Source organism: Cydia amplana, chromosome 5, assembly GCF_948474715.1.
Source record: "Cydia amplana chromosome 5, ilCydAmpl1.1, whole genome shotgun sequence".
NCBI lineage: Eukaryota > Metazoa > Arthropoda > Insecta > Lepidoptera > Tortricidae > Cydia > Cydia amplana.
The window spans coordinates 15,661,810-15,674,905 of record NC_086073.1 but is presented as its reverse complement, the minus strand read 5'-3'; the positions used below and the strand labels follow the sequence as shown (position 1 = coordinate 15,674,905).

Genomic DNA, 13,096 nt, shown 5'->3' with positions numbered 1-13,096 from the left:
TTTTTATTACACTTTAAAGTTTATTCTAAGACGCAATGTATTGCAAATTTTGTTATGTTTAAAGCGTGACAAGCAACGTCAAACACACTGATGTCAGCGTACATTGAAGGCAATATTTATTTTGTATGAAAAAGAGGAAGTCTAAAGGATTCATAATTTTTTAAAGTTGCTGAACAGGAAAGCACCTGGAAAGCTATTACAGGAAGCACCCTGTATAAACACTACTTAATATTAAATAAATTAGTCTATTTAACCGCCAAAGTAAACTTTTATCCACCAGACGCTGCTCCAAAAAGCATTTAACGAAAACAATGTAGGTATCTTATTGAACCTATATTGGACATAGACAGACTAACAACAAGTAACAGGTACGTGCCATTTTCTATGTAACAAAATGTCGAAGTTCCGTTAATTCCGTTCAAATTGTTTTTGTATCGAACGTCTCGTACAGTCGGCCAAAAATGTAGTCTACCACCCTACGGTTGAGGTTCGTTTGAACGTCATGAGACAACAAGGTCGATTTCCCCTAAACTCCGTTAGAAAAGTCAACCTTAGCGATCGTTAGATCTCGCAGAAACTTTTGTCAAAACTGGTAGACCACTTTCTTGGCCCACTGTACCTTCAATTTCGAATGTCGAATAGCTTTGTTTGGCTTTGTTTACGAGGTGACGTCTAGACGGTGGATTCGTATAAGCTGTGTCTCGTTATAAGGCAAATAAAAGGTTGTGGTCGTAGCTTGTGGCTTTATGTCACACACATTAGCTAGGAAATAAGTACCCTTTTTGTGCAGTTTATGTGTATAAGGACTGGAGGACAGTAAATGTCAAGTATAACTGCTATAGTGTCTGCATGTGCGGAAAGAGAATAGTCGTGGAAAGTATCCCCCAATACATTCCACGACTCTTCTATTTCCGAACAGACTCTAACTTTGCAGTTTTTTTGTAAAACAGTCTTTTACAAGATGTCATTAAGTAGTAAAACTACAATAATTTAACCAAAACAAGACGTATATCTTGAAAATATATTCCTTTAGCTCTGATACATAAACAGAAACGTTTGTTAAAATTATCAACAATATGCCGCAGGAAAAAAATGTTAACATATTTTTGGGACAGCCTGTAAGGTAAACGTACTAGTGCTCGACATGCTAATGCCCAATAGATGACACCCTGCTGTCACCTCTATTTACAAAGACTTAGGTTTCAAGATGAGATGTACTGGGACCGCGTCGCGCACCAGTACGTTTACCTAATGTTATATGTAAGTACCTATAGAATTGAACGGCACGTATTTAACCGGTCAACTAATTAAACGAATTTGGGTAGTTTAAAAAAATAGAAATGGCTACTAAAATTAATAATTTGGCAACAAAAACGGAGCCTTAAAATATATCAATATCAGTTGTATTTTAATGCCGTTACAGCTTTTGATTATTTTTAGGCAGGTACCAAGTATTTATTTGGCAACTGAATTAATATATTGGAGACCATTTATGAAGCACATTTTAAAAAGAAAACGGCTATCTATTAAATAATGAAGTTCTTTTAAAATATTTTGTTTGATCATTACACGATCAACCTAACACGCTCCTCCTCGCTTCGCTCGTCGTCGCACCTATCTGTTGACTCTAGCAGAACAAAGTGGTACCTACTGAACTTAGTAATTAAAAATTTAAAGATCTAATGGTATAATGGCCATTAGGCATTTCATGATTAGAAATTTCGACTATAAGTATACTGACCATTGCGTATTGGTAAATTAATTTGAGGTGTTTTGTGTAAAAAGTGACCAATATTCATTAAATTTAACTGCTTTCGTGTTAAAATACTACCTAGCTGAAACGATATGCTCAGTTATGATTAGTTGATTACTTAGGTGTGAACACCTAGATGACAACTAAATTTTATGATCGCTTTACAATATTAGTTGCCAATTTATTATTTTAGATGCCAACCTATCACTTTAAGTTCCCTATAATTTTTTTGGGTGGCTTGATTTTGCTGCCAGTTTTTTTAATAATATGATGCTTATATTTGAGGCTAAAATATATTTTTTTTGGCGCTAAAATATTAATGCACAGCCAAATTATATTATTATATGCCAAATGAAAGTTCCTGTTTAATATTTTAGTTGCCCGGTTAATAATAAGCCGAATTGGACCATGATAATATATCTTGTGCATAGATAGTAATGAAACTGTCATAGAATATAATTTTTATTTCTTTACTCGTGTGTGTATTTACGATTTAACTCTCTGAAATGGCGAGAATTGTTTCTAACATTTACAGGAACAATCGTTGACATAAATAAAGTTAATGATCGAATTTCTCTTATTGCAAGCTTCATTACCCCATTGTTTTCCTCGAAACTGGAAACGATGCTGTGAATTACGCACCTAATTAATTTTATGCTGGTAAGTATAGTTGGTCAAACCAATTTGTCAGTCGGTAAGAAGTAAGAACCAGGAAAACTATACTCATCCTTTTCTTTTGGTTGCTGGTAAGACAAAGATAATATGATTCTCTCTGCCTATATTTGAAATGAGACAGTCCTATGATAAACTATAGGTACCTGCTTTTGCTGTCGTTTTTAATTTTGTGTGTTAAAGAGATTAATTACTTAATTAAAAAAACCGGCCAAGTGCGAGTCGGACTCGCGCACGGAGGGTTCCGCACCATCATCAAAAAATAGAGCAAAACAAGCAAAAAAAAAACCGGCCAAGTGCGAGTCGGACTCGCGCACGGAGGGTTCCGCACCATCAACAAAAAATAGAGCAGTACAAGCAAAAAAAATGGTCACCCATCCAAGTACTGACCCCGCCCGACGTTGCTTAACTTCGGTCAAAAATCACGTTTGTTGTATGGGAGCCCCACTTAAATCTTTATTTTATTCTGTTTTTAGTATTTATTGTTATAGCGGCAATAGAAATACATCATCTGTGAAAATTTCAACTGTCTAACTATCACGGTTCGTGAGATACAGCCTGGTGACAGACGGACGGACGGACAGCGGAGTCTTAGTAATAGGGTCCCGTTTTTACTCTTTGGGTACGGAACCCTAAAAAAACAAACAAAAACACTAACTAACTTTACAAAAATAGCGATTTTACATTTTCTTTAAAAAAAAATTGAATCTCTATATATCCTGGTGTGCAATGAGATAAAGAATATTCTATCTATTTATTCACAGATATATGGCTCATATATTTCACAACATCCTTAATTTAAGTAGCCTAATACGTACCTACATACAAATATTGTGTATTCCCAACATTTAAGTAATACACGCAAGCATGATTTATTATTTCTTAGTCAACCGTGGTATCTTCTGTATAAAGCTCTGTATAATTAAGTGTGTAATAAAATAAATTCAAAAGAATTGTATCTCTTTATTTCGTAGACAGCCCTGCAGAGGAGATCGTAAACTTGAGATACGCCCATATCATAGTACTAAGTGAAAATAACTTGTGTTCCTACCTTAATGAAATTTCCACCGCGAATGAGACCATTGCCATCAATTTACAGTTGCGTAACCTCGTGACTCATGTCACTCATGTTCAATTTGTAGCACAGCTTATATGCAATATTTAATTATAACATTATGATGTTACTCAAGCTAGATTTATCTCAAGCCTCCCTGTTGTGTAAATCAGGTGAGAAATTACTGTTTACAAGTTTTATAAATTTCTTGACAGAATTACTTTAATTTTGCTACATTCACTTATTGAATTACACAAACGGGTCTAACGCGATATAATTTCATTGTTTTTACCTTTAATTCCGACGTTTCAGCTGAGTTGCACCAGCTGTGGTCACGGAAAGACTGACGTCCCAACAAATGTCAACGGAGATATTAATAAAACACCACTAAACTACCCGAAATTAGTTAATAAAAATGTTCGGGTAGACTAAGAAATTGCAGCTACCCGTCAAAGTTTAATGTTTATTAAATATGTGTACAAAACGCGAGAGTTTAAAGTGTTATATTACATTCACTTAATTATTCACAGGGATGTAAGACCCAAAAAGCGTTTTAAAAACACAAAGAGCTGTTCTCAACAAAAATGCCACTGTTTACTTTTTGCTCTTAGTAAATCAAATTACGCCATTAGCTGAAAAGAATAAAGTTCATTTTGAAATATCAGCTTAGCTATTGGAAATATTTATATTCTGCCACCAACAACTTTGTTAGCAGCGACTATAATCATTTACCTTTTTTTAGTGCTAGTACCTTTATTTTTAAATTCACATGTAATTTGGAATTCCATAAGATAACTGGTAGCCGGTGAGTTGGAAATCGAGGCAATATAGATTTCAAGTTTTTCACACTTTTTCTTACTTTGGATGTCGATTGAACCAACCTTCCTTTGAATTGAAAGCGAGTCAGTGACTTGAACGTACTTTTTTTTCAACTTTATACCATTCGAGTCCATTTATATCATGAAACAATCGCCAATTAGGGAACAAGAATTAAAAAATCGACCAAGTTTAGAATAGGTACGTACCAACATCTTTCATACAATATACCTTTATTTAAAAGTCAAATAGAAAGTTACAGGTAAAACTGCATAGCTTAGTAGGTACGAGGTAGGCACCAAGGTAGACTGTTTAGCATCTAGGCCCCGCAGATAAGTATCAGGACGTGACATGTAGGTCAAGCGCGTGGACTCAGTCTTTTGTAAAATACCTAGAGCCCGATTCAGATTAAAGGAATTGTTATGGTTATTTGATCTTATTTTGATACGGTCTTGTTGATCGTATTGTATAGATTAAAAATTACCTAATGGACCTTATTTACCACGATTGCCTCAATGTTGAACATTTGAATGTTATCTGTATATGTTTGAATTATTTAAATTATGTACTTATGAGTCACTGATAAGTGATAATGCTATGTCAAACGTCATACCGCGCAATTGCAATTGCACCCTTCAAACCGGGGTATGAAAAAACCTTTTCATAGTCATTAGCTGACCTGAAAACCTGTAACAAGGATATCACCGATTTAGTTGTTGATTGGTTTAGATATTATTAAGCGTGTTTGAACTTATAAAACAGAGACCCAGACGATAATCTCCAAATACATATTAAACGTGATCAGTAAAGCGTCAAGGCGTATTTAGTCACTTGGGTATTCTTTTAATCAATATCGAAGAAGACTCTGTAATTTCCATATAAATATTCATATTCAGCTCTTACGTGCGTCACTATTACTTGAAGAATTTAACAAGGCGAGGCGTGCTTTTTTTATTTTTGGATTCAGTCCTCGCAATACAGTTGAGTAAGACTTTTTTCAATCATTTCGATAAAACTGTGATACTTTTCAAATATCTTGTAACGTTAAGACTGAAATCGAGAACACTGATATTTTAACGTTTTTTGGGATTTCCAATTACTCAGATTTCATTATGATTGATCTAGGTATATATCCTATTAATTTCTTAATTAGTTTCTTAATCTCCTTAGTTTTTTGGAATGGGTATTAATTGCTTAGATCAGAAATAACTTATCCTAATTCTTTGAATTGCTACCGATTTTCATTTACAGTGTGTTTGACAAGAGCGTGACCAGTGTTTATGTATATTTTAAGGATGTGGCAGAGAAAAAAAAGTACTCGCTGAATAGAATGTTCTTTTGTCTAAAATGCTTCGTAAAAAATAATAAAAATCTTTTGACAGTTTCCCACCTAAAGTTCAATTAAAAAAAAGAATGCCGCTTACGATTCACGTTATGAGGCAGTGTTCCTCTGTACGTACCCGAAAGGGCCCAAAATGTCACGAAAACCTGCTGATTGTATATAAATAAATCGAAGGCGTTTGTAATTAAGTGAATGAAGCATTATATGGAGTATAAAAATGTTTACGACTTACCAGACCGCGGGAAAACAAAAAATACCTCCTCCACAGAGGTAAAACGGGTCTTGCAGATGTTTTCAAAAAATCCACTTCTATCATTGCGTTCTGGCGGTTCTGGGCAAGTAAAATTGGAGAAAAAAGGTTTGTAGATATCTCTAGATACAATTAAAAGGAGTTTGAATGAAAATGGTTTAAAATATTGCAGTACGGTGAAGAAGCTTCTCTTTTACTGAATAACATATGAAAAAAAGGCTACCGTGGGCGAAAGAAAACAAAAACCGAGATTGCAGTTATTTTTTTTTTCCGATGAAGTTTCTTTTTGGGCAGTTAATTACTTGACTTAGGCTTGTTCTACGACAAATAATAGAGTACTCGTGCGAACCGAGAATTACCCAGTAGAGGAACATGTTTGGGGATGCTTCTCGAAGCAGGGTTTCGGCCATTTGCACTTGTGCACCGATACACTGGACGCCCATAAAATGGTGAAAATTGATGAAAAGGCATTGTCGCCTTCCGTTTTCAAAAGTTCTCGATTGAAGGATAAGGCTTCTTGGATCTCGCAAGAGAATAATGACCCTAAATGCCGAAGTCAGCACTGTACTGCATGAAAAACTGAAAATGGCGTCGATGTTTTGGATTGGCCCTCACAATCACCTGACGCCAACCCAGTTCAAAATGTTTGGGCGTGGATAAAGCTTAAATTACGAGGAAATAACACTCTTAGTATTATTGACCTAACTGGAGAACTGAAGTCTGTGCGTACGTCTTTACCTTGCATTTTAGCTGAAAATTTGGTCGAAATTATACCTCAAAGATACCAAGGTATTGTTCATAATTCAGGAGACTGGACGTTTTATTAAAAATAAAGCATGAATATGTAATTACAATACTCTCATATGATAGTATTTGACATGATAACTCTTTACTTTTTTTCAAAGTTTTACCGGTCACGCTCTTATCGTACATAGCATAGTGTATTTTATTTCGACCCCTGGTACACGAAGGTGTGAATTTTATAAGTCTCTGGAGGTATATTTACAAATGAAATCATGATTCGTGATAGGATTGCGTCAGAGTTGATAAAATTACGTTTCATTCATGTAACTTGCGGAGGCGTCCTGAGGGATTTTGTTTTAGCTTGTTAATTACATTTGGGTTGAACGAAATAACTCAAATAAGTCTTACTTTTGAAAATGGCTTTAAAGATATTAAGAAGTAGTTATCTTGATGTAGGTATGTAGGTACCTAAATCAAGTTATTTATTTTTGTATGTAGGTAGTTTTGCACATTGTAATTTTGACAAGTACAATACAATCCGTTAAAATAGTTTTTTATAACAATAACAAAATCTTTATTGACCATAAAAATTTAAGAATCTTATTACAGTGAACCCCGCACGCACTAGGCATGGCCTGTATCGCGGGGGTCAAGGTCGCGGTAATCGAAAACAAAATTAAATAAGTAGTTATTAAATGATATAAAAGACGAACACTACTTAATTCACATAATAATTATATGTGAATAAGAAAAATTTGGAAATAAAAAACATATAACATCTAACAGAAAAAGCATTGATTGATATATAGAAAATGCACATTAACATAAATATACAGTAGGTTAATATTATCAAACTTTATATAAAGTTTGCTTTTCTAGCATCAGCCCGGCCGTAGCAAGTTCCACCCGCTGTTAAATATTTAAATGGAACATTTGCAATAAAACTTTAGTTTGTCTTTCATACTTTATGAGCAATATCGGCGTCTGACTTGGCATTTAAGTAAGATATTATATTTTCGTGATTGGAACAAATTGGCCCTAAAGTTAGTAATTGTGATTTCAGATAACTAAAAATAGTAAAAATATATAAACACTGTGGATTGAAAACGGAAGAAACGGGCATATTCGAACTTTAAGATACGTCAAATATTAGATATCTAAACGACATGGATCGGATATGTCATTGTCAGTGTCAAACAAGTGTCAAAAGTGAAGTTTTTGTTTGAAGAAACGTCAGTTTTGACACTTGTTTGACACTGACATATCCGATCCATATCGTTTCTATAGCTATTGTAATAGTTGACGTATCTTAAAGTTCGAATATGGGTGAAAATCAACTATTCTATTCTTTCTTATATTTGTGGAGTCGACGCCTACACAGAGACGTTCTAGTAATTGTGATTTTAGGCTACTAAAAGTATCTATCCAGTATATCAGTAGAAATAAATGATTCTCCGGGAATTTCAATCGGCAAAATGCCACTGTAATTCTTCTTTTATTCGTAGTGTTGAAATCTACAAGGAGACTATTGTAATAAGTTTAACTTTTTATTATTATATATCTTCCGTCTCCCACGATACTGCATTGTCAACGAACTTACTCAAATGCGTATGCCATATTTTATTAGGCAAACAAGTTCCCCTATGGGACTCGTAACGGAGTTTCAAGCACGCACGCACTAGTCTTTCTAATATTGCATATACTCGAGATATTGGGACGGGTACCACCGTGACGGGGTAAAATGAAAATTCGAATCCGGCCTTCGCCACGAGAGGGTTTGGTCACTTTTTCTTTTCATTTCATATAGAACTATGCATTACTACATATAAATACAAATCAAAATATTTAATAAATATAGTATGATTTACTCTACCTATGCTCCACTAAAAAAACGACTGCTGCTAAACAATAACAATAACATTCAAGTTCAAATATATCACTTTGAGAAAATGATTTCCCTATGAATATGAATGAAAAGTCCTTCATTTATGTAACTCAGCATGTCAGGGTTATATACGGTTGCTGGAGATCAGCTCTATAAAAGGCTTCGGAGAATTTGTTCGGCTTCAACAGAGTCAAGTGCATGTATTGTTGATACAGACACAAAGAGGAAATAAATTCAATAAAATGTTAACTTTTCTTATTGCATGCTTCGGGAATTCTGGCAAGATAGCAATTTTTGTAACATAAATTTAGCAGATTGGCTTTTTTGATAAAAAAAATTGCATTGCTTTGTGACATAAAAATGTCTGTAGGTACCTAATCTTAATATTTTCCGACTTATGTACCTACCAAAAAACTTACCTACATATTTTAACTATGAATTAAATCATATCAATTACGCTAAGATTTTGAAGAAAATAATGAATGACAACATAAACTCCAAAGATAAACTTTACAAGGAAATATCTGATCAAAACCCTTACTCCAACGTAATTTCCGCCTCAAAACTTGATTTGTACCACTTAATTCTGCCAAGGATATTAACCACTGGGATGTCATTCCCTCGCCTCTCAAGCTAACAGCCTCACACTTGAACCTTTTCTTCCTTGACCTAGCATTATGGTTTGGCAGTTTTTAACTTTTCTGGAAGCAACGGTGACCTTCCGGGCCCAAAAGGGAAAGCTGTCCCTAGAGCATTATCCGTTATACAGGTCCGCGTGCTCCTTTTTAGCATTTTTTTTGTGATCTGAAGCAGTTTTATACGAAAGGATCAGTTTTATATACTAAATATCTAAGAATTAAGAACATAAGTAACCTATGTAAATGTACATCACAGATAAAAATATAACTCATTTATTGTATAATAAGTGTTATAAAATGAATGTAAAACTAAAATTAACTACAACTAATAACTAAAGCTAAAAAAATCATAAATACCTATCAAAATTTAGCGCCCATGGTAAGGTGCTCATCACGCAGGCAGCGTTCCCGCGCTGGATTGCTATGGCCAATCTTTGCGCGAGAAAGCTGCCTGCGCGAGGGTCACCTCAGAGATAAAAATATAAATCGATACTTATTTTACTGCATTACAGTTTTGCTCTTAAAAAAGACTCCTATATTTTAAAGTATTATTTACGTCATAACGGCTTGTACTTAACTCTTCCTCCCTTTCTCCTAATTATGAAACTCCTGTACATAAGAGGAGATTACACTTATCCTGGTTTAGGTACCGTAAAATGGGGTGAGTAGGCGCAAAACTGATATTCAAACCTCGATACCATTTTATTTTTACATATGCAAACATTGCAAACCGAATGGTGTATATAATAAGTGTTCCGGAAGTTTGTATTTTAGTTTTTATTTTATTTTGGGTAGTTCCATTTCATAATTTTGACGATGAACAGGAAAACCCACCTCACCCCGTAGTCCCTCGTATTTAGGGTGAGTTGGGTTTTCATACAAAGGTGATTTTGGAAGATTGTTGGATCAATTTTTTTTATTATGAGTATTACTATAGCTCCATTTTAAATACTCTATTTAAATTGGAATACATTATTCTCGTAGCAGTAGCCTTAAAAATCCATCTCACCCCCCTTTCAACCCGTCTCTCCCCATTCATAACCCAACTCTCCCCGCGAACCCTACTCACCCCATTTTACGGTACTGCAAACCAGTATAATTTCGGAAGCAGTCAAGAACAGTCCTTTGATCGATTGAAAAGATTTGCCTTAATTAGCGTCCGGATATTGAAGTAAGTTGTTAAAGACATCCGATGGTACGGGATGCTAATTTTATCATTTCCCTGTCATCCTTAGGCTTAATTAATTGGGTAGGTAGGTACGGTGGTGAAGAGGTACAAGCAGTGTTGTGGATAACGCTTATTTTTAGGCTTAAAGACTCGAGCCCACAAGACTCGTGAGTCTTGAAGACTCGACTATATTTGAGAATTGTATTTATTTATTTTACGCGTATGGATGTAAGAAATCGTCTTTGCCGCCTTTGAGGCGTTAAGCCTCGAGAGTCTTAAGGGTTCGAGTCTTTAAGCCTCGAAATGAGCGTTATTTACAACACTAGGTACAGGTTACAGGCAGAGAGTTACTTTTGCATTTATAATATGTACTAGTAGGGATGAGATTGGTATTTCTATCAAATGTTTTCCTATTCAGCCGAAGATAATAACTTATTAGTCGTCCCACTGTGATCGGATTCTTTGATTCTTTGACTTGAAACTCTCCACATATTTGTCTTCAGTTTATTCTGTTAGCGATAGTCTGGTACAGGTACATTTAACAAATAATAAATGATCTATTAGAAATAGTTACATCTATAAAATATGGAGGTGACTTTGAAGTTTGAATAGTTACAAAGGAGGTATCATTATTATAACAATTATAGACCTAATACAAACCATTAGGTACCAAACTGTTATGGTCATTCAGCTTATCTACAATCATATAGGTAGAAAAAAAGTGAATTGTTCGTGATATCTATATTTTCCTAGGAAAATATTTTGACACTGCTTCGGAATTATAATAGCATCAGGCGCGGATCAATCATAGTTATATAAAATTGATGTTTTTGTAGGCACAACAGCGAAAATCGGCCCTGTGTTTTCAATAACATTTTCTGAAATAAGAACCTATATTGCCCCTAAAATTGACCACGCTTCAGTTTATTTTCGAATATATTCATAAAGGAATATAATATTAAATTTGTGCCTTCTTGGAGACCCTATTTACACCACACAAAATTATTACTCTGTCATTACATCAGTCTTATCTTACAGAAACAATACATACAAAAAAACAGCCACTGGCAATGTTGCGTAAACCTGTTTGTGTATTTTTTTTAAAGTCGCTGGGCGTTTTTTTTTTGTTGTCCCCTACACTTTTTTTTCAAATTTGGGATTTTTTTAGTTATTTCTACTCAGAATCGAGCTCTTTCTATCCTAATAGGAGAAAAAAAGTGTCCTAAGGTTTTTATTTCCATTCCGTCACCATTTTTCATAGACTTTGTATGGCGGTCGCGGAATGGAAAGATCGAAAAATGTATGGAATATTGGGACACTTTTTTTCTCCTATTAGGATAGAAAGAGCTCGTGATTCTGAGTAGAAATAACATATCTGTATATTTCTGTGGACAATCGTAGTGTGACTATTATTAAAATATCGATTGAAGGCAAGCTATATTCATATATATAAGAAATAACCTCAAACGACACCAGAAAGTACCTTGATTGGTACCTATTAATACTTAATTAGGTAATGAACTTGTGTACTGTGTACTAGATAATTAGATATATGTAGTTGGGTGGTTTGACGGTTATTAAAATGTCGGTACAAATGGGTTCCTGCCGCACGATACCGCGCATTGTGGCCTAGTCGAGTCATTTAGGATAATAGGTAATTATCTCGCTTAATTAATATACGCTTCTCTAGGTAACTAACAGTAATAGGACCGAAATTTGTTTAAGCCGGTACCTACGTATTAAGCGGCAATTAATAACGAAATGACGAACTAGGTAATCAATACGAAACATTATTAAAAACACAAAAAAAATAGTATAATAACACAATACATCTTTTTTCGCATCATCCCGGCTTTTTGCCTCAGCTCGTGGCATACTTACTAAATAATACTCATTTTATGGAGGATATGGAGTTAATACACATAAACTTTTAAGTTGGTTAAAATAGGATCAAGTTGAGGATTGCACAAATTTAAATCAGATCGGTGGCTCAATAACAGCTGCTGCGGCTGACTATTAAGTTATTAATGTTAAATTTTCAATACTTACCTATTAAATTTTTCAAAAAATGTATACCCTGAGCAACTTTTACATACCTACGTGATGAATATATGAAAAAGTAAATAACAATAAATATTTGACTCACGAGTAGACACGAGGAGGTAAATGTAACCCAAATATGTATAACTATTAGGTTAGTATGCTAAGTTAAAAAACATTGTTCATCCTACGTGTAAAACAAAGGCACATCAAAAATACTTCATGTAACCGGCATTAAAATCACTAATAAAAATAAAACCAATATTCTTCAACTTTCACATTTGATTTTAAAATAAAAACTTACCAATTCAGCACATCTCCGAGTCCTCAAACAAAAATTAACTGCACCTCACTAAACTTGTTTATTCGTATATTTCACTTATAAAACAATATTCAAACACATTCATTCATAAAACACGAGATATGCGGTGGAAGCAGCGAGTAGATCTGGCTTCGGGAGCTGTCTGCACATTCCTATAACCACATACCAGCAATTTGATTCCAGAGAACCAGTAACTTTAGACCTGGAGATCCGTGGCAACTAGGTATAGGAAGAGATCTTGGTTACGCTGGTTGTGCTCAGGCGAACGCCTGGTCGAATACATCCCTTATTCGTTAGAGCCACGACGCATGCGCTATAACCCCGCCTTGCCTCAACACACACTCACAGCTATGTCTTCATACTATCCGATTTCCATACAAAATTCAACACAATGTTTACAGCTGAAAAGCTG

At 34.6% G+C, this 13,096-nt stretch overlaps 1 protein-coding gene across 4 annotated transcripts in view; it reads right to left on the bottom strand.

The window, feature by feature from the left end:
- The window catches only part of LOC134648133 (sodium bicarbonate cotransporter 3), a 74,851-nt gene extending 62,166 nt beyond the window's left edge, over positions 1-12,685 (bottom strand). For all 4 annotated transcript variants that reach the window (XM_063502605.1, XM_063502606.1, XM_063502607.1 and 1 more), the window contains exon 1: positions 12,667-12,685. The gene's annotated coding sequence lies outside the window, so the exon portion shown is untranslated. The remainder of the gene's footprint in view (positions 1-12,666) is intronic.
- Between the last annotated feature and the right edge of the window lie 411 nt (positions 12,686-13,096).